Source organism: Panicum virgatum, chromosome 2K (assembly GCF_016808335.1).
Source record: "Panicum virgatum strain AP13 chromosome 2K, P.virgatum_v5, whole genome shotgun sequence".
Lineage (NCBI taxonomy): Eukaryota > Viridiplantae > Streptophyta > Magnoliopsida > Poales > Poaceae > Panicum > Panicum virgatum.
Window position 1 is genome coordinate 62,026,680 of NC_053137.1, and position 21,550 is coordinate 62,048,229.

General features: G+C 52.2%; 1 long non-coding RNA gene across 1 annotated transcript; it reads left to right on the plus strand.

Annotated features, from left to right (window-relative positions):
- Window positions 1-19,943: 19,943 nt before the first annotated feature.
- LOC120696209 lies at window positions 19,944-21,156 on the plus strand. Its single transcript, XR_005684038.1, has 2 exons — window positions 19,944-20,461; window positions 20,781-21,156. It is a non-coding gene; the product is annotated as an uncharacterized LOC120696209 (long non-coding RNA).
- Window positions 21,157-21,550: the final 394 nt, after the last annotated feature.

Here is a 21,550-nt window from a genome sequence, read left to right on the forward strand (position 1 = left end):
ATGGAAACTCATATTGGAAAATACTTCCTGATTGTACTAAGAAGTGTCTCAGCCGCATCACAGGAAAAAACATTTGTAGATATATGAGATAAATTATTTAAACTATGCTTCTGAGATTATGGATATTGTGATTTTGTCTAGATGAATTCTTAATCCATTATGGACATTTTGATTTCATCGAATGCAACATTTTTCAAAACCTGCATAATATTGTTTTGGGTATACTTTTGTTCACTCATAGCACTGGAATGGTTCTTTCAAGTCTAAATTAGTCTTAAAATATCATGTTGCTAAGACCAACGTCGTGCTACCCATGCTATATATTAGGGAAAAGTCCAATTTTCACTCTCGAACTATCGCAAAAGTCTAATTTTCAACCTTCAACTACGAAACCGGACAACATAGGTCATCCAATTGTCAAAACCGGACAAATTTGGCCCTTGGGTTGTTTTGAAGGTGGTTTTGCATTTTCTAAAAAAATTAAATAAATCTAATTAGATCTAAAAAATCAAAACTAATTCACTTTAAATAAGAAAAATATGAAACTAGTACCAAAATTTTCCTAAAAATGTAACCTATCTATTATTGCTCCATTTGAATCTTAGTTAATAAAAATAATAGACATAACTGCAAGCAACTAAATATTGTGAACATAAAAAAATTAGATCTGAATAGTTCACAAGTCATGTGACAATAGATAGGTTACATTTTTAGAAAACTTTTGATACCCATATCATAATTTTTTGAATTAAAATGAATTACTTATAAATTTTTTAGTGTAAATTGAATATTTTTAATTCTCACAAAATGGAAAACCACCTTCAAAACCACCCCATGGGCCAAATTTTTGCCCGGTTTTGACAGTTGGATGGCCTATGTTGTCCGGTTTCGTAGTTGAAGGTTGAAAATCGGACTTTTGCGATAGTTGGAGGGTGTAAACTGGACTTAACCCTGTATATTACTTTGAGTAAACCTTTATCACTGCAGTTGAATTTTGTAGAAGTTTTATAAAGTTGACTTATGAATTATTCTCATATATGAATTAATAAAATTTTTGTTCCCCGTTGCAATGTACGTGCACGAACCTGTTCTATACAAATGATTCTGCTTTAAATTCAAATCCCCTGAGTTTGTTTTGGTGTTCTCTGCATGCTCAATTTATTTCATAATTGATACGTGCTGTATAATTTTCTTGTTGTTAATACTTGCTTAGCGCTTTTCGTGACTAGGCTAGTAGAAATGCTTGTTTGGGTTGTTTATGCTTATGCTTGTCTTATCACATATTCTGCTATTCATTCATTATGTCATATCATCTCATGAACAAATCATGGTATCTTCTAATGCATATCCATTCATGCATTATAGTGACCTAAGCGTCGGAGAGCGAGCCTGTTGAGCCCACCGAGTCCGTTGAGCCCGAGCCCGTTGTTGAGTTCATGGTTGAACCCGAAGAAAATCAAGGCAAACAGCTAAGCATGATTCCTTGTACTCATTTAATTTAGTTTAATTTAGTTATCTTGGTATTTATGTCTATGTATTATATTTATGTATTGCATTTTTTTACCTACTTTCATGCATTACCTTTCTTTGATTTGTTATCCTTGTCCTTGTCACATGTTAGTCAATTAATTACTCAACTTGACTAGATGCTTAGCCATGCTTAGAGTTGATCTATCACTTGTAAAGAATTCTTGGATTAGGATCACACTACACTCACATGGTTACCCTTGATCGCACATGTTCGGTTTAGGTTGTGTTGGAAAGGTCGGTAATAGTTTTGTTGGAAAGGTAGTTTTGTGGTTCGGACGGAATGGCAGAGCCTAGAGAAAGGAGTCTGTCCGCTTGGATCGTTTAAGGACTGTCCGTGGATGCCATCGGTTTTGAGCACTTTATCGTGCTACCACATTTCCGAAATAGTGGAAATGATGAGCCAATTACCTCCTTAATTTGACTTGGTCATCGAGGACCGGTCCTAGATGCGTGGCTAAGGGGTTATGTAGAGAGGCTTATGAGTGTCTTTGGCAGACCTAGGTGACTCTCCGGCAAGCTAGGCGTACCCTCAATGGTCAATTTATCCGCTGCGTGAGAGCATGACAAAAATACTAAATTTTAATTTCATGTCTCATTTATGTCTTTCATGAGCCCAAAACTTTTAATGGAAGCTTGAACATCTTTTAAATTTCAGATTTGAACCTCCTATGCTGTGAACTTGTACTTTTAATGTGAAACCCTTGCAATGACTAAAATTGCTCTTTATGGTTTATTGGGTGTCTATTTGTAAACGGTATGTGTGTTTGATCTTGGGCATGTTGTGGAGCATATATTGGGACTACCGGATTTGATATCATTTTAAGCGAATGATGTGTCGGTTGTCGGAGTCTCTAGATGTGAGTTAGCACGTGGCACGCTTTTAGGCGAGTATTTGTTAGCTCTCATATTAAGAATGATGATTGGCGATTTTCTTAAAACAGTATCAAATTGGACAGTTCTTACAAATAAGATATGTATGTAAGCTATTCCATACAAAAGACAAGACCGAACGACAAAGCAACAGAAACTTGTTTTTTTTCATAAGATATTATCATCTGTATTTGATCATCTAAGTCAGTTTCAGAAAATATTATTAAGGCTTAAGATGCAGCATCGGTTCCTCAGCATAATAACAGTCTGAACATTTACGCTGCCAACAATAAGTAGCATACCAAAGATTGAAGCAGCAAGTTAAACATATGAGCGCTGGGACATTCGTTTGTTTCGATCCTGAAATAGATATGCGGATACGCTACATGAAGTAGTAGCAGCTTATTTGGGAAAAGAGGAATAGGAAAATCTCCTGCATGCACCAAGTCGGCAAGAAAAGTTGCAAGATTTGAAAATGAACGCCTCAGGTCCTGAATTTTTTTTTGAAAAGGGAAATTTTATTGATTTCAAGCACAATACATCAAGGTGATACATCGTCTTGAAATTTTCCCGACCTCTGCCTAAACGACACACAGCCTAAAAAGAGTTTGATAAAGATTCTTCCACACTAATGACTGTCAATCCGAAGACTAGACCGCCACCCATGTGCCCGGGCAAAAAAATCCTTGGCCACCTGTGCCAAGAAATGAGAGGCCGCTACAAGCTTGTCCTGCAAAGTATACTTCTGAAGGATAGCCCATGTACGGAGCCAGTGCGTAGTTGAGTAGATAACCTGCAAAAAGGAAGATTTTTTGTTATCGAACACCACCGCATTTCTGCATAGCCAAATAGACCAACACAAGGCTGTCGCGCCCAGAAGTACTAGTGGCTTATATTCTTTAGAAATTCCATTGAGCCAACTCCCACACATACTAGGCATATTATGAGGTTTTGGTATGCCCCAGGCCGCATAGACCGAAGCCCATACCATTCTCGCGAATCGGCAGTCAAAAAACAGATGTTGTATCGTTTCATTCTCATGACAGAAACAGCACTGTTGGTTCCCCTGCCAATTCCATTTTGCAAGATTATCCTTTGTAAGAATGACGCCTCGTCTAAGATACCAGAGGAATATCTTTATCTTGAGTGGGGCTTTTAATTTCCATATTCTCTTATTTAGATTAGGAGTGTTCTGATTGATTAAACCCAAATAATGTGACTTTACCGAAAAAACACCTATCTGGTCTAGGTTCCATTTAAATTCATCCCTTTCTTGGCTGAGAACTATAGTTGATAGACGTGAGACAAGATTATTCCACATCACCAACTTATTGCCAATTAGATCTCTACGCCAGGAGAGGTTCGGGATCTGTGTACTTAGTACATCAGCCACCGTATCCTGTTTCTTCCTGACTATATTATAAAGTTGTGGGTATTGATCGCGTAAAGTACTGTTTTCTAACCAAGTGTCTTCCCAGAATCTTACTTGAGACCCATCCTTTATCACGAATGTTCCGAATCTTAAAAAATCTCGTGTTACCTTCATCAGGCTTGCCCAAAAATGTGAATCTCCGCTCTTCCATTGGGCCTGTACCAACGGTTTAGACCCTAGGTATTTATTGCGTAAGATCTGCTGCCATGTACCATCTGTTGTTAACAGGCGGTACAGCCACTTACTGAGCAAAGCTATATTTTTTAATTCCAAATTATGAATCCCTAGTCCCCCTTGATCCTTGGGTTGACACAAGATGTCCCACTTTGCTAGCCGATACTTTTTTTTATGCTCGTCACTTTGCCAAAAAAATCTAGATCGAAAATAGTCCAACTTCTTACGAACCCCTTTTGGGATTTCAAAGAAGGACATCATGTACATAGGCAAGCTGCTAAGAATAGAATTAATGAGTGTTAAACGACCTCCAGTTGAAAGGTGTTTACCTTTCCAACTACTGAGACGTTTTTCAAACCGTTCTTGGATCTTCAGCCAATCGCTATTAGACAATTTTCTATAATGAATCGGAATGCCTAAGTATCGGATTGGGAAAGATACTGGATTGCAACCAAACAGCTCCATGTACTAACTTTCGCAATTCTTCGCTTCTCCAAAGCAGAAGATTTCACTCTTATGGAAATTAATTTTGAGGCCCGATAGCTGCTCAAAAGCACAAAGAATAGTCCTCATGTTATGAGCCTGCTCCAGGTTATGGTCCATAAAGAGAATTGTAGAAAGAATCATCAGCATATTGTAGTATTGATAGCCCGTCATCTACCAAATGGGGAACCACACCACTCAGCAAACCCTCTGCTTTTGCTCTCTTAATGAAAAGTGTGAGCATGTCGGCTACTAAATTAAAAAGGATGGGTGAGAGTGGGTCTCCTTGCCTAAGTCCTTTCTTTGTTTGAAAATATGGACCCACCTCATCGTTGACATTTATTGCAACACTTCCACCTGAGATGAAAGACTTAATCCAATCAATCCACTTGTTTGAAAAGACTTTCAGCCGAAGCGTCTGAATCAGGAAGTTCCACCTCACTTTATCATAGGCTTTTTCAAAATCTATTTTGAAAATTACCCCACTCTGGTTCTTGCGATGTAATTCGTGAACCGTTTCATGCAAGATCACAACACCTTCTAAAATATTTCGGCCACGCATAAATGCCGTCTGTGAAGGGCTAACTATGTTATCTGCAACCGAATTGACACGGATTGTCGCCACTTTCGTGAAGATTTTAAAACTCACATTCAGGAGGCATATCGGCCTGTATTGCTGGATTTTACTGGCTTCTTGTGTTTTTGGCAATAACGTTATGACACCAAAATTTAGACTGAAAAGGGGAAGATCACCATTATGCAGGTCATGAAACATTTGCATGAGGTCCCCTTTGATGACATCCCAAAACTACTGATAGAATTCAGCTGGGAAACCGTCTGGTCCTGGCGCTTTGTTATGATCCATATCAAAGATTGCATCCCGAATCTCCTTTTCAGTGAAAGGAGCTACGAGGAATGCATTTTCTAGTGAACTGACTTGAGGGATATCATCCGTCCTATCGCCTAAAGTAAAATTATTCTCTTCAGGAGGACCGAATAATTCTTTGTAAAATTGGGTGATATAACCTTTTAGGTTATATTGACCCTCAATTTTTCCACCCTCGTGTTCTAGGGAGAAGATACGTTTCTTACGATGTTTGCCATTAGCAACCATATGAAAGTATCGAGTGTTATTATCCCCCAAAAGAACGTCAGTCACTTTGGCCCGTTGATAATACTTGAGTTCCTCCTCACGCAGGAGTTTTATCAAGTCATCCCGGGCGGATTCCAGTTGATTCCTCTCAACGTTCGTGAGTGTTCTAAATTCAGCTTGGGTGTCTAGGTCCGTTACTATCGATTGGAGGTTTTCCTTTTGTGCTTTATACACCCCATGGTGGTGACGAGCCCACCCCCGCAAGTGCTTTCTGAGTGCCCCCAGTTTTCTATTCCAGCGTTGCACTGAATTTTGTCCATCAACCGGTTGATTCCAAATTTTTGTGACTCGCTCTTGAAAATCCTCATGAGATAGCCAACTGAGTTCCATTTTGAACTGCTTTGCATGTCCCGTAAAGGATGGGTCACCCGTTTCCAAAAGTAATGGGGTATGATCTGAGATGCCTCTATCTAGTGCTCGCATTGTTACCATCGGGTATTTGAACTCCCATTCAGTTGTCATTAGAGCTCTATCGAGCTTCTCATAGGTCGGATCCGGAAGAGAGTTTGCAAAGGTGTATTGTCTCCCTGTCAAATCTATCTCCCGAAGATCAAAGCTATCAATGACAGCGTTGAACAGGAACGGCCAGCGAGGGTTAAAATTATTTTTATTCTTTTCCTTACTATGCCTCATGATGTTAAAATCTCCCCCGATTAAGGTGGGCAACGGATTCTGTTGACACGTACGGACGAGTTCCGACAGAAAAGCTGAAATAGATATGCCAGTTGCAAAAGTTGTCCTGAAATAGATATGCCAGTTGCAAAAGTTGTGGAGGTTTGTGTTCGTTTTGCTCCAGAGCCTAGTGGGTATCTTCACATAGGTCATGCAAAGGCTGGGGATGTTGAACAAGTACTTTGCAGAGAGATATAAAGGCCCGTAATATAATAGTTCGCTTTGATGACACAAATCCTTCCAAAGAAAGCAATGAGTTTGTGGAGAACATCCTGGAAGATATTGATACAATGGGAATCTCAAGTATGATACAGTTACATACACATCGGATTATTTTCCAAAGCTAATGGAAATCGCCAAAAGTCTGATTAAGTAGGGTAAAGGCATATGTTGATGACACACCAAAGCAGCAAATGAAAGACGAGAGGGCGACGACCGGCACAGAATCAAAATGTAGAAACAATACTGTTGAGGAAAATCAGTCATTGTGGAGAGAGATGGTTAACGGAACTGAAATTGGTATGCAGTGCTATATATGTACGAGGTAAGCTTGACATGCAGGATCCTAACAAGACACTTCGGGATCCTGTTTACTACCCGTGCAACACTGATCCTCATCATCGTGTTGGTTCAACATAACTGATGCTCATATGGCGGAGGCTTGGGCTTTGCATGATTGTATGTGCTTGGCTCAAAGCATTGGTGCAAACAAAATTGTATGTCAAACTGATTGCCTTGAAGTGTTGACAACGATACAAGATGGGGGTTTCTCGGTGTCGGGTACCATGATTAGGGGCACCCTAATCAGGGGACTAAAATCGCCTTAAAAACAAACGCATGCTGGGCAACCGGGCCCACGAAGGCCCGCACCCCCCCTTCTAATCTGGAAGAAAGGAAAGGACTCGAAGAAGCCCAGCACGCGGCCCACGTACGCAGTACGGCCTGTCTGCACCCCCCTCGGACCCGCGGGGTGATCTCCGCCTCGCTCGAGGGCTCCCCGCCAAATCCCTCGACCGCGCCCTGCGCCTCCACCTCGCTCAAGGGTAGCGAGCCTACCCTCGAGAAGGCGGATCGTCTACGCCCTAAGGAGCTGAGCAGCCGGACCCCTGGGGTCCGACTCCATCCCACCGGACCAACAGTCCCGGACCCGCTTCCCGCTCGGGGACGGGTCCGGTGTCACCACGTGTCCCAGAGATGGATATGTTCGGCACATGTGGCCGACGACCCGGACCCCCGCAGATGGGTCCGGGACCTCCACATACCAATCTGGACCCCCGTGAGCTCTCGGCTCAGCTAGCTGCTCGGGAGGGGTCCGGAACCGCCACGTGTCACGCGGGCGCGGGCGCGGGCACAAGCCTTCCGCTAGAAGTTCCCTCACCTACCCGTACTAAGAGCGAGTGGTTGAGGCGTGCTCTTCTACTGCTGGGCAAGGCCACCCCTCGGCAGAAAGGACAAACGGCCCTTTTTCTCACCCGCACGCCGTACGAAGGCATTAAATGCCAACCACTCCTCCACAGCGCCCGGGTCAGACGACATCAGGACGCCACTCCCCAGAGTGGTAGTGTCTGGAGTCCCGTCCGCCAACTCCGGTCACTGCTCCCCGGCGCTGTGGCGGCACTATGGGAACCTGCGATGCAGTGCAAGACGTGCTCGGCACTGCTCCAGCTACTATGCTGCCAACTCCCCGTACCTCCTTCGTACTTTCCCTTCCATGGAACCCCCGAACGGCATGGGCACGACTCTCGGAAGCGACTCCGGCCTTGACCAGGACAAGACCCTGGCCTGCAGGACCCTCGGAACACCGCCACACCGCCCGCTGGAGCCGCCAGGACGCCGGCGTGATCTCCGCAAGACCAAGGACGATGCCCAGGATGACAGCCACGCCGAGGACTACTCCGGGGTCCGCGACCCCGACGCTTTCCGCTCGTTCCAGCTCACGGCGGCTTACTGCCTCACCTGCTCCGAGGACTCCAGCGAGGGGAATTACGATCCCACCCGGGAGTGCTTCATGGTCCAGCTCGCGGACGGGCAAGAGGACAACGCTCTGGGTGATGACGGGAGCGGCGGGGCAGATGCGCAGGCAAACCAACCGGTGGTGCCGGCTGCAACCCCTTCTTCTTCGTCAAGCTCGGCGGCACGACAGGCATAGCTGGCGCAGCTCAAGGAGCTTCAAGCCAAGCTCGACGAGCAGCGTCGGCAAACTCAGGAGCTGCGCACCGCACTCGAGCAACATCGCACCACGCGTGGCGCACATGCCCAGGCGGCGGCACGCGTTGCCCGGGAGCGGATCCTAGCCGATGACAATGTCGACAAACCTCCGGAACTGAAAACAGCCGGTGAAAAACTCGTCGCTGCGGCCTACCTACTCCAAGCGATGCCCGAGCCGTCGACGACTTCGGGTCGCAACCTGCATCGCGAGGCACAGGCGCTCATCGAGCAAGCTGCTGTGCAGCAGGCCGAGAGCTCTGCGTCTCGCGTGCGCTCGATAGTCCCGAAGCAGCCCGGTGTGACTGCACGGCAGGACCACGAGGTTTCGGTGCACACTCCACCAGGAGGGAAGGAAAAGGCAGCCGCAGCGCATGATGCGAAGGCACCCTCGGTGCACGACTGCATCGGAAAGGCTCCCGCAAGGGAACAACTCCACGACACGCGCGGGCATGCCGGCGACTGCGACACCCGCTACATCGTCAACGGCGGGAAGTACACCCCTCGACGGGGTGGACGCTTCGACCCCAAGCACGACAGGGGCGAGTCACCGGAGCCTCCGGTCACCCGTGTGTTCAGTCGGGAGATTCGAACCGCTCTTTTTCCCCCACGCTTTCGATAGCCCACCACCCTCGTCAAGTACTCGGGCGAGACTGATCCCGTAGTCTGGCTCAACGACTACCGCCTACCATGCCAGCTGGACGGTGCGACGGAAGATGCGGTCATCATCCGCAACCTTCCCCTTCACCTTGCTGACGCCACACGAACGTGGCTCGAGCACTTGCCCGCGGACTAGATCCACAACTGGGCCGACTTAGTCCAAATCTCCGTGGGCAACTTCCAGGGCACATACGTGCGCCCTGGGAACTCCTAGGACATGAAAGGGTGTCCGCAGAAGCCCAATGAGTCCCTGCGCGACTACGTGCGGCGCTTCTCCAAGCAATGCACCAAGCTCCCCAGCGTCACCCACGTCGTGGTCATCAACACCTTCCTCGTGGGCACGATGTGCAGGAACCTGGTGCACGAGCTTGCACGAAGCCGTCCCGCCAACAATAATGAGTTGTTTGATGCTGCCACCAACTACGCCGCCGGTGAGGAGGCAGTTGGTGCCATTTTCGACGATGAGCTATACAAGCGCAGTCCCTCGGGCGTCTTGCAGCGATGCATCCCCATCCCCGAGGGCAAGTAGCTGATCCGTGACATCCATGCTAGCACCTGCGGTCATCACGCTGCGCCGCACACCCTCATGGGTAACGCGTTTTGACAAGGCTTTTACTGGCCATTAGCGGTTGCCGACGCCACCGACGTTGTGCGGACCTGCGAGGGTTGCCAGTTCTACGCTCGAAAGATGCACCTCCCGGCCCACGCTTTGCAGACCATCCCCATCACGTGGTCGTTTGCCGTGTGGGGGCTGGACCTCGTCGGCCCGCTGCAGAAGGCGCCCAGGGGCTTCACCCACTTGTTGGTAGCAATCGACAAATTCTCCAAGTGGATCGAGGCTCAACCCATCGGTAAGATTAAATCTGAGCGAACCGTTCTGTTCTTTACTGACATTGTCTTCAGGTTCGGGGTCCCGAACTCGATCATCGCCGACAAAGGCACCCAGCTCAGAGGCAAAAAATTCTTGGCATTCTGCGACAACTACCACATACGCGTGGACTGGTCGGCTGTGGCGCACCCACAGACGAATGGGCAAGTGGAGCATGCCAATGGCATGATCCTCCAAGGGCTGAAGCCAAGGATCTTCAACAAGCTGAACAAATTTGGCCGGAGGTGGCTCACAGAGCTACCCTCGGTTATTTGGAGCCTGAGGACGACACCAAGCAGAGCCACGGGCTTTACCCCATTCTTCCTCATCTATGGCGCCGAGGCCATGCTCCCCACGGACCTGGAGTATGGGTCACCGAGGCTCAAGGCCTATCAAGAGCAGCAGAACCAGCAAGCCCGCGAGGACTCGCTGGATCAAGTGGACGAGGCTCGAGACATGGCGCTCCTACACTCTGCGCGCTATCAGCAGTCCCTGCGAAGATATCAAGCGCAGAGAGTTTGGCGCCGAGACCTCAACAAAGGGGACTTGGTGCTGAGGCTTCGACAAGACAACAGGGGCCGCCATAAGCTCTCACCACCGTGGGAAGACCCATACATCATCGCCGAAGTGATTAAGCCCGGCACGTACAAGCTGGCGAACGAAAATGGTGAAGTCCTCACCAATGCTTGGAACATACAACAGCTACGTCACTTCTATCCTTAGAGTTCCGAGCTATTTGTACATCATTTGTACTCGCATTTACGATTTTCCGAAACAATAAAGGAGTATGCTTTACTTGTTTATTTTTTGGGAACTTTCCGGACCCTCGAGGGCTCGGAAGCGCACGAACACTGAGGTACGCCTGGCTTTACCCTCGGCAAAGGCAAGCCTCCCTCGGGGGCTACTATGGGGGGAACCCCCGAACGTCCCCAAAAAATCGGTAATGTTTTTTCGAAAAATTTCCGTATCTAAGTTTCTCACATACTTGGGAAAAACGGACGCGAGGCATAAGCAACTACGGTACAAGGCCGGCCGAGTCGTGGGGCCGCCTATGCCTCCGGGATACGGCACCCCCCTCACCACCTCACGCCTAAGTCGCCTATGAACGCGAAATTCCTCGCAGAAGTTTACCGAAGTCGCATGCGAGAACACGGAAATAGAGTTGAGAAAACGAGGGCTCGAACGCACAAGGCCTCGATGGGCCACACTGTCAATTCATAAGTACGAATTACTTAACCTAAAAGTACTATTACAATAAAGTACTAACTCGTTACATGGGCTCCGAGGCCCAGACTACCTACACAGGTTATCCCCCCTTTGCGGGTCTTCAGCGGCATTGAATTCGGCTATGGGGGGATGTCGGCTTCCAGCTTCGCGGCCAGGACGGTGGCGAACTCCTCGGCGGCTGCGTCGGCGTCATCCATGATGATCGACGCAGCATTCACATCGGCATCGGTTAGGACAACGTACCCCGGTGACACCCTCTGGAGGTCCATGATGTAGTGCGTCGAGGCCACGGCGAGGGCTCGCAGGACACCAAGGAGGAAGGTGCCCTTGGCATGCTCGGCGATCTGACCACCTAGCGCTCGCAGGCAGCTGATCACTGAGCTACCAAACAAGGCGCCCTCCCCCTCGAGCTCCTGGCACACACTCATAGGGGTCCGCTCCAGGTCCGTATATTCAGCCTGCGCCGCCATGAGCACAGTGTTGACTGCCTCCTTCGCCACAGTCTCGTCCGCCACTCTCTGCCTCAGTTCTGGTCAAAAGAACCAAGATAAGCTGCGATGAATTAGGATCCGACAAAAGCGAAATCTCGAGCACTCACCCGTGATATTCTTTTGCGCTTCCTCCTGCTGGACTCGAGCGGCCTCTTCGAGCGAGGACAAGGAGTTCTCCTTCTCCTTGAGGGCGGCCTCCGCGTTCCGGATGGCCACCTCCTTTTCCTCGAGGGCTTTGCCCTTTTCCTCAAGGGTCCCGGAGAGCATGGCGACGGTCGCCTTCTCGTGTTGGAGCTAGACTTCCTTGCCTTGGAGCTCGGCCTCCTTGTGCTGGAGCTCAACCTCCTTCTGCTCGAGCGCTGCCCTCACACGCTGCAGCTCGGCAGTCCACGCCTCAGCCTCTTGAGCCTTCTGCTCCGCCGCGGCCCTCTGGACGTCGCGCTCACCGGTGGTTCGCACCAACTCTTCCTCTAGCACCTGCTGACGCGCCCCCAGATCTATCATCTTGGTGTTGCCGTCGATGTTCTTCAGCACCAAGTCGGCATTGTGCTGCCCCGGCTAGCGCATTTGGGAGTATAGACGGTTCAGCTCGTCGCTCTTTTTGCGCGAGATGTCCCTCAGCCGCTGCAAGTGGAAGAGCGTGAACGAAATGAACAAAATCAAGTCCAAATACTAACGATTCCGGAGAGAGAGCCACCTACCTGGCTGATCTGGAAATCCATCGTTCTATAGAGCTCCAAGGCGCGGTCGAGGTGGCCCAGAATCTAGGAGCCGGCCTCAATCTGCGCCTTCCAGACGGCTTCCTCCTCCTGCTCGCTGTGGAGAAACTCTAGAGGGACCCCGGACTGGACAATTGCCCGGGACGGGGGCCCTCGAACGTCCCCGCATTGAGTACCTCCTCGGAGATCGACGTGAACTCGGCAACCCGGTCGGCGGCGCTGGCAACAGCAGCAGGGTCAATGTCCCTCGAGTCCCCGTACTCCTCGCTGCTCTCTGGCAGTTGCACCACCGGTGCCACGTTCTCCGGCGCCGCTTGCGCTGTCACCGCCGTAACAACCCCGTCGTCCCGGGCCCCTGCAGGCTCCGGGACGCGGGTTTCTCCCTTTGCCGACGCCCCTAGCGCCGAATCCTCCTCCGCGACACCATCAACCCCAGCCCTCGGGGGCTCGAGGACGAGGGTCTCCACCCATATTTGGCTGGCGGGGCATTCCTGCGCCCCCCCACCAGTTTCCTCTTCTCCCGCGACCAGCCGGGCGGCGCTATCTGCGTCATCCCGACCGGCCCCGACTTCGACGTCCGGCCGGGTGGCGCAATTTGTGCCGCCCCGGTCGACCTCCCCCTCGGCGTCAGCCTGAGCGGCTGTTACAACGCCACCCTGGCCAGTGTCGCCCCTGCTCTCCGGCTTTAGAGCCTGTTGGGCCTTCTGGGCCCCTCGAGCCATCGCCTCCTGGAGCTTCGCGGCCTCCGCCACAATGTCCACGACGGCAGGGGCTGCGGTGCTGTGTGCGGTGTGGCACGCACCCCGGTCTTGAGGGCCTTGGTCGGCGCAAGCGGGGCTGCATCCCTAGCGATGGCCCCGGAGCTAGTAATCGGGGAAGAAGCGCTGAAGACAGTAGGATTGGGAGGCCAATTAAACGAATGCGAAGGATAAAATCAAAATCACTCACCCTGATCGGGCACTCATGCTGCACTTGCCCGAGCCGCTCCATCGGGCCCGCAACACACTGACACCTCTCGACGACTGACCCGAGGGCATCATCCTCGGATCGGCCTAGAGCCTCGAAGCCGTCTGCGCGGGCGTCTCCGCACTTGCTGCGGACCCGCCGCCACTCATCGACACCGTGGGCGTGGGAGTCCCCCTACCCATCGCCGGTGGAGACGACCTCTGTCCTGTCACGGGTGCAGACGACCTCCCGCCCACTGCCGGTGTGGGCGACCTTCGTCCTGTCGCTGGCGTGGGCGATCTCCGCTCCGCCCCTGCGAGGGGCGGATTCACCAACGACCCTGGAGTGAGCCTCGCCTCACCCAGCGTCACGAGCACATCCTCGTCACTAGCCCCTCGATAGACCGGCAGGGATCCCGCGCCCATTGCTGCTTCATCGTCGTCCGAGAAGTTGATCTCGGCATCCGTGGAGCCCTCCTCCTCGGTGGACTCGGGCGTACTGGGCCGTGGCTTCCCCTCCGCATGCGCAATTTTGCACGCCTTATCGTGTTTTTCCTTCCTCTTCCTCTTCCTGGCGGCGGCCGCCTCCGCCGCGTCCTTCTGCTTCTTCACCGCCTCGGCATGCAGGCGGTTGACTTCGTGTTCCTCCGGGACCAGAGGCCTCGAGGTGTAGCCCCTGCGCCTCAACCCCTGCGAAATGCAACCAAGTCAGAATCAGGGAGTGGGGAGAGGACAACAAATCGGCAACGAATTGAAACTGGAACTCACCACAGAAAGGTACCCCGCCTCGGGGCGCATCTTGATCTTCCAAAGATCCTCAGGGTTGTCGGGAAACTTCGCCACCGCGTTCCTCGCCCTCCGGGCAGCAAAGTCACGGGGGAGCAGCACGAGCGACGTCCTCAAGCCCGAGGCACGGGCCTCGGGGGTGAGATCAAAAATCGGTAGGCTCCTCTCCATGAGAGGAATCACCCTCTACCGGTGAAAGTTCGCGATGACGGCTGCCACCATCAACCCCTTCCTCGCCAGGTGCCGCAACGCCTTGGGGAGCACTTCGAGCCTAGCCTGATGCGCTGGGGGCGATACCCCCCAATCCCACTTCTCCGGCCTCTCCTGGAGCACCTTATTGGTGAACGCCGGGAGCCGGTTGCCGAAGTTGCGCAAGTAAAACCACCCTGGAGTCCACCCGGCGTTGTTCGTCGTCATCCTGTTGGGGATGTACAAACTCCTCCGGGTTGGGCGCAAGTGGAGCATCAGACCGCCGGCACGGGCGAACCTCTTCGGCTGGCCCCGCACGTTCTCGATGAAAAGCTCCCCACGGAACAAATGGATCCACAGATCCCAGTGCGCCTCGATCCCCAGATACCCCTCGTAGACAGCCACGAAGACCGCCGTCTGTGAGATGGAGTTGGGGCCGAAGTTGTGCAGCTCCACCCCGTAGTACTCGCACAACGCCCGCATGAATCTGCCGACGGGGACGCTGAATCCCCGCTTGTGGAGTCGCACGAGACTCACGACGTAGCCCTCGGGGGGATTCGGTTCGGTCTCCTCTGGACGCGGGGGGATCCACGCCGGCCGCTCCGAGTTGACGTTCACCGGCAGCAACCTGTCGTCGACCAGCTGTTCCAAAACCGCCTCGGTGGCGGTGGACATCCCCCACGACAACGGCTCCTGGACATCCGACATCGCTTCGAACCACTGGGGGTGCGGGAAGGCAAGCTTTACGACGGTTAAGGTGCACTTTCGCTCTTTTCTTCTTCCTCCTCTCTCTCTCGGCTCTGGGCTCAGGATGCAGGGGAGGCAGAAAAGGCAGGGGAGACGAAGGCAAAAGGGCTAGTGAGCCCAAACAATCCCCCTTCCTCGTTTTTATTCATCAAAACGGGCGGATTCGCCGCCGTGGCCCGAATCCGCCGCATTCAATGCGGTAGATTTTGCTGTCGCTGACGGCTGGGCCCCACGACCGCAGAGTCTCCCACGCGCACACTTGGCAATAATTACGGCGTGGTAACCGACAGGCGTGGTGCAACTGTAGCACTGTACTATCCGCCAGCCGCCGCCCACGCCTCTTCGCCCACCTAAGGCAGACGCCTGAATAGGCGCGCCCGTACTGCACCGCACGTACTGGGCCATGTCGTCCATGACCAGCGAAAGACCTGTGCGCACGACCTGCGACTCCGTGCTGTTTTCGAACCATGACGGAATGTTCCTTTAGGGGGCTCTTCACCCTCGAAGGAACCTCATTCCGAGGCCTTACTGATCAGGGGTTCGAAGCCGGGCCCGTCGAGGGTTCGACAGGCGCCCCAGATCACCAGAGTCAAGGACTGCATGGATGTGCCGTACAAGCTACCCTCGAACACGGAGTTCAAGACATCCTATGCAGTGTTCAAGGCCAGTCGAGGGTTGCTAGCAGGGGGATCCCATCGAGGGAGAGCATCGAGCCCTCGGACCCTATCGAATGGGTCCGAGCCCCGCCTAGCGAACCTTTGTGAGCGCTTTATGCGACGTGTCCACGGACCACGAGCCGACCCTTATCGAACGGGGCACAGACGTCCACTTGAACTACCCGATAACAGCTCACTGAACCAGCCATAGCTCGCGGCCCGGGCATGGGTAGCATGGTGCGCTTCACCCCTCCTCCCTGCGGAAGCGCGACGAGGGCCGTAATAAAAGTCGAGGGTTCCCCGAACGCCTTTACGCAGGCCGGGGCTCGGGGGCTCCTCGCACACCGCGGCTCAGTCCACACCCTCGAATGGATCGACGACCGTCGATTATGAAGTTCCATGTGTTTAACCAAAACTCCCACTCTTGACGCGCGCCTGCCAGATGGTTCAGCTGGACACTGGGTCGCTGTGCCAGCACGAAAAACACCGAGGCCGGCTGAAAGGAGTGCCGATGCCGGCTGAAAAAGACGCGGGACGGCCAAACCATTGAAGCAACCAAGCAGCACGACGTTTATAGCTCTTGGACGAGTGCAAACACTCCTCCAAGGCCTCGGGGGCTACACCCGCGGGTGCGCTGACGCGCCCCCACAGAGGAAACTTCACACATTCGAGGACCAAAATCCCCTACAGGGGTGGTGCCCACCCATACACTTTCGGTCATCCTCTCCGCGAAGGAGAAGGAGACTTCATTGCTCTTTACAAACAAAGATTACAAAGGGCTACCGGCTCGAAGCCGTCGAAAAGTACAAACGCGTTGCCACCTACGTGGCAATTTTCCCTGTCTTGAGGAGGAGCGAGCGCCGATGAAGAGCACCGAGTCGTTGGCGGACAACGCAACTAGGCTGCTCGGGCTTGCGAGGAGCAGCCCCCAGACTGCATAGGTCTGGTGGGATGCCCTCCTCACAAGTTTTCTTCTAGCGTCTCCACCAAAGACCTTGCGAGGGGTCAAGCTGGCGGACAACACCCTCTGCACCATCTCCCCGGGAGCGACGTTGTCGCCAAGAGGGACGATGCGAAGAACGGCCACCAAACCTGGCGCCGACGCCATGGTCAGGCGTCTCAACGCCCCTTCAGGCTGAGGGACATCGCAGGGACAGGACCCCTCGGGCCCAGTGCTCTTCTGCTAATCCCACTGAAGCCGAGGGATGGTGAGCACGCCCTCTCCAGCTTTCCCCCACCGCTCGCAAGCATTCTTCTAGCACCAAAGCCTAAAGAAGCCAGGCCACCCCGTCCGGGGGACGACCGTGAAAGGCAAAGGGAAACATTACTTGACTTAGGCGATGCTAGAAGTAAGAGCAGGGAAGTTGGAAAGGAAAGGGAGTCCCACGATCCCTATTTATAGCCGCATCAGGCGCCAAGCTTTAAGAATGTCGCAAGGAGAAGGCTTGGACCGCCCATGACGGTGCGACACCCCACGAGCAAAAGATGCCCTCGGTTACCGTACCGAGACGTGACCAAACAACACAAAGCCGAGCCCCTGGACGCTGAGCAGCCCAGCATCGGCGCTGGCCGACCGCTCTCGAACGGCGCATCGTAAGGCGACCAGGGAAAGCAGGGCTAAGGCCCTGAACACAGGACAGCGCGGCAATAGCACCAGCTGCAGGGCAGCAGGCGCCATCATGTCCCTGGCCTGCTCAGCGCGCTGACACGACTCACCACTCGAATAAGACAAGAAGGCGCGCACCTCGGAGCGCTTCTTCCAGGCGCACTACCCCGACCGACGAGTTGTCAAATCTACCAGGCCAGCATCCGGATGCATCTGGCGGAAGCGTAGCACCGATCGATCACATCAAAGGGTAAATTCGCCGAAATACCCTTTGGCCGAATCCTCTGACTCGACCAAAGGCTCGGTGGCTACTGTCGGGTACCATGATTAGGGGCACCCTAATCAGAGGACTAAAATCGACCTAAAAACAAACGCATGCTAGGCAACCGGGCCCACGAAGGCCCATAGCTCCCTTCTAATCTGGAAGAAAGTAAAGGACTCGAAGAAGCCCAGCACGCGGCCCACGTACGCAGTACGGCCTGTCTGCACCCCCTCGGACTAGCGGGGTGATCTCCGCCTCGCTCGAGGGCTCCCCGCCAAAGCCCTCGACCGCGCCCCGCGCCTCCACCTCGCTCGAGGGTAGCGAGCCTACCCTCGAGAAGGCGGATCGTCTACGCCCTAAGGAGCTGAGTAGCCGGACCCCTGGGGTCCGACTCCATCTCACCGGACCAACAGCCCTGGACCCGCTTTCCGCTCGGGGACGGGTCCGGTGTCACCACGTGCCCCAGAGATGGAAAGATTCGGCACCTGTGGCCGAGGACCCGGACCCCCGCATATGGGTCCGGGACCTCCACGTACCTATCCGGACCCTCGTGAGCTCTCAGCTCAGCTAGCTGCTCGGGAGGGGTCCGTAGCCGTCACGTGTCACGCGGACGCGGGCGCGGGAACAAGCCTTCCACTGGAAGTTCCCTCACCTACCCATACTAAGAGCGAGTGGTTGAGGCATGCTCTTTTGCTGCTGGGCAAGGCCACCCCTCGGCAGAAAGGACAAACGGACCTTCCGCTCACCCTCCCGCCGTACGAAGGCATTAAATGCCAACCACTCCTCCACAGCGCCCGGGTCAGACGACGTCAGGCCGCCACTCCCCATAGTGGTAGTGACCGGAGTCCCGTCCGCCAACTCCGGTCACTGCTCCCCGGCGCTGTGGCGGCACTATGGGAACCTGCGACGCAGTGCAAGACGTGCTCGGCACTGCTCCAGCTACTATGCTGCCAACTCCCCGTACCTCCTTCGTACTTCTCCTTCCGTGGAACCCCCGAATGGCATGGGCACGACTCTCGGAAGCGACTCCGGCCTTGACCAGGACAAGACCCTGGCCTGCAGGACCCTCGGAATACCGCCACGCTGGAGCCGCCAGGACGCCGGCGTGATCTTCGCAAGACCAAGGACGATGCCCAGGATGACAGCCACGCCCGGCGCCATACCCCACAGTGTACTTCCCACAGTGCTCGACCACTGCACCCCCGCGATTCGGGGAAAAGACGACGACTTTCATGACCCCCTGTGCATGTACACCGTCCCTCCTTGTGTTTATAAAAGGAGGAGGCGGGCGTTTCCTGAGGGGGGTCGGACCATTCGGTAGAACACAACGCTTCGCACTACTAGCAGAGCACATACGCTCCTCTGAACCCCGATATTGACACTCGCCTCAATCAACTCATCCTCTAGCAGAGACTTGGGAGCTTCCGTCCCTCTCTCGCCTCGCCTGTACCCCCTACTACAAGCACCTCCGGTGCAAGATAGTACAGTGCTCTCGCACACCCCTTTGTTGGACGTACAGTCCCATGGCCGGAACCAGGATAAACCTGTGTGTTACTGTATTGCCTCTTGCATCAAAATCTGGGACGAGGAACACGCAGCATCATCACTAGTTAGGTCCGGACCGCCGGGTCAGGGCACCGACACTCGGCTACCCTGACTGCGGCAATCTATAATGAATGCATGAGAATGTGGCAAGACTTTAGGAAACTTCCATCAAACATGGTGACCGTGAAGCGAATATTGTCTCTCAAGGTTTAGCTAGGCAAGCTTTTATTTCTAAATTATCTTGTACTTGGTTTGATGAAACCCCATATTTTATTTTGAGTGCTGTTGCATGTGATGTAACTGTCCTATATGATCAATAAAAGCTTGCCTTATGTGTTAAAAAAAGATTTTGCTTGCCCGTTTGTTGATGCATTGGAAGGAGTGACTCATGCTCTTCGTTCAAGTGAATACCAATGATGGGAACAAACAGTACCATCGTATACTTCAAGATATGGGTCTGCAAAGGGTAGAAATCTAGCAAGCGTGAGGCCCTGTTAGTTCCCAAAAAAATCCTACGGTATCCGACATATCGAATCTTCGGACACGGGGAGCATTAAATGTAGTTAAAAAAATAATTAACTACACAGTCTAACTGATTATCACGAAATGAATTTTTTAAGTTTAATTAATTTATGATTTGAACATTATTTGTAGTAACAACGAAATGTGGTACAATACCATTAAACCTAAGCTTCTCTGGTTTGTACAAAACAAGAAGGGAGATGACTGGACCAGCCCCAGCTTAGCCTGGTTCGCTTGCCGAGCACTGATGCTGCAGCTGACTCTCGATCCCATCTCTCGTTCTTTCCTTTCTTCGCTGATCGCCTAGGACACGCGCGCGCGCGTTCGCGGACACATGATCGGCGGGCGTTCGCTGGTCGGGGAGGGGTGGCCGGCCGCGGCCGGCGGCGTCCGGCCGGCCTGACGGAGCCGTTCCCCGCGCCGGGGCCAAACGGCGTCGACGGAGGGCGTGGCGGCCGCGTGTGGCGAGCCCCGCTCCCGAAGCAAGCCGAGCGAGACCGCAGGCAAGCGGCGGTCTTGCCTCTCTCTCTCTCTCTCTCTCTCTCTCTCTCTCTCTCTCTCTCTCTCTCTCTCTCTCTCTCTCTCTCGCAATATTCTCTTGTTACTTGTTGCACCTCTCTCTTGCAATTTGCAGCGCAGGTTACCCTTCAGAGAAAGGCGCATCCGATCGGCGTCTCCGCCGTGACGATTCCCGTCTCGCGAGACGGACACTGACGCTAGGTAATAAATATCAAGTTATATTCTAATGACACTTCTTTTTTACTTCAACACTGTGACAAAAACTCTAGCAAATATGCAAGCGACAAGTGATTCCTGCTTATAATATTTGCATTCTGCAGATACAACTTAGTTTAAAAGTTTTATTCTAGTTTTGTTTTGTACGGATATTTTAGTTTACGATTTCTGCAGTTAATGTTAGCATATACCATTGTAGTATTAAACTAGGAACTGCACATTATTGTTCAAAGTTCCAGCTTTTTATTTTCAAGCATCCAACCAATTCTTTGTTTCTGATTCTCAAAACTTGGTGCTGCCACAGATCTGTTTCCGGCGTGGCCTTCCTCCTGGTGATGGAGTCCTCTTCTACCCTGGTGAAGTGTTCTCGTCTTCACATGAACCAGTTGCATCAACCCGACTAGAGCGCATTCTCAGTGGCATGCAGTTGATGATTTTGTTGATAATGAGCCCTCAACTTAGAAATATCCATATCAAAAGTAGTCAGTGAGCACTCACATGCCCTGCTGGGTCTTTGTAATTTTGCTTGGCATTTCTCAAGGGTTCTTCTCTTAGCAGCACGCTAGGAACTAATCCGACTTGTTAAATTGATTCCCATTGCGCATCTGTAAGCAGTGCATACTGCAAATTAGACCACAGTGTACCTCTGTAACCAATGCGATTGCTCGCTGTTTCCCTGTGCTCACGGCTGTCTATTATTTGCCTTTTCAACGCAAGACATCGAATACCAGAAGCTTTATTCTTCACGGTATGGGGGGGAGGAAGGCCTGGCCCTACTCGAGAAGACCGGCATGTATCTTGGCCCGGATCGGTATATGCTCGATCATGGACCGGTAGACGTGATGCGGGGCGAGTAGAGATGCAAGTGGGTATCTATTGGTGTTTTTGGATTTCTCATTTTAGTTTATTTTTTCTCTCAAAATAATTACGTAGTATGTCATTCTAGTTTATTTTATTAAATTTTGGGTCGACCCAATGACCCAAAAAAAAATGGGACTTGCATCCCTAGGGCCGAGGTACACCGCAGCTGCAGGTCTTAAGAGCATGGGCCTGCCAGATGTTCATCACGTTCGT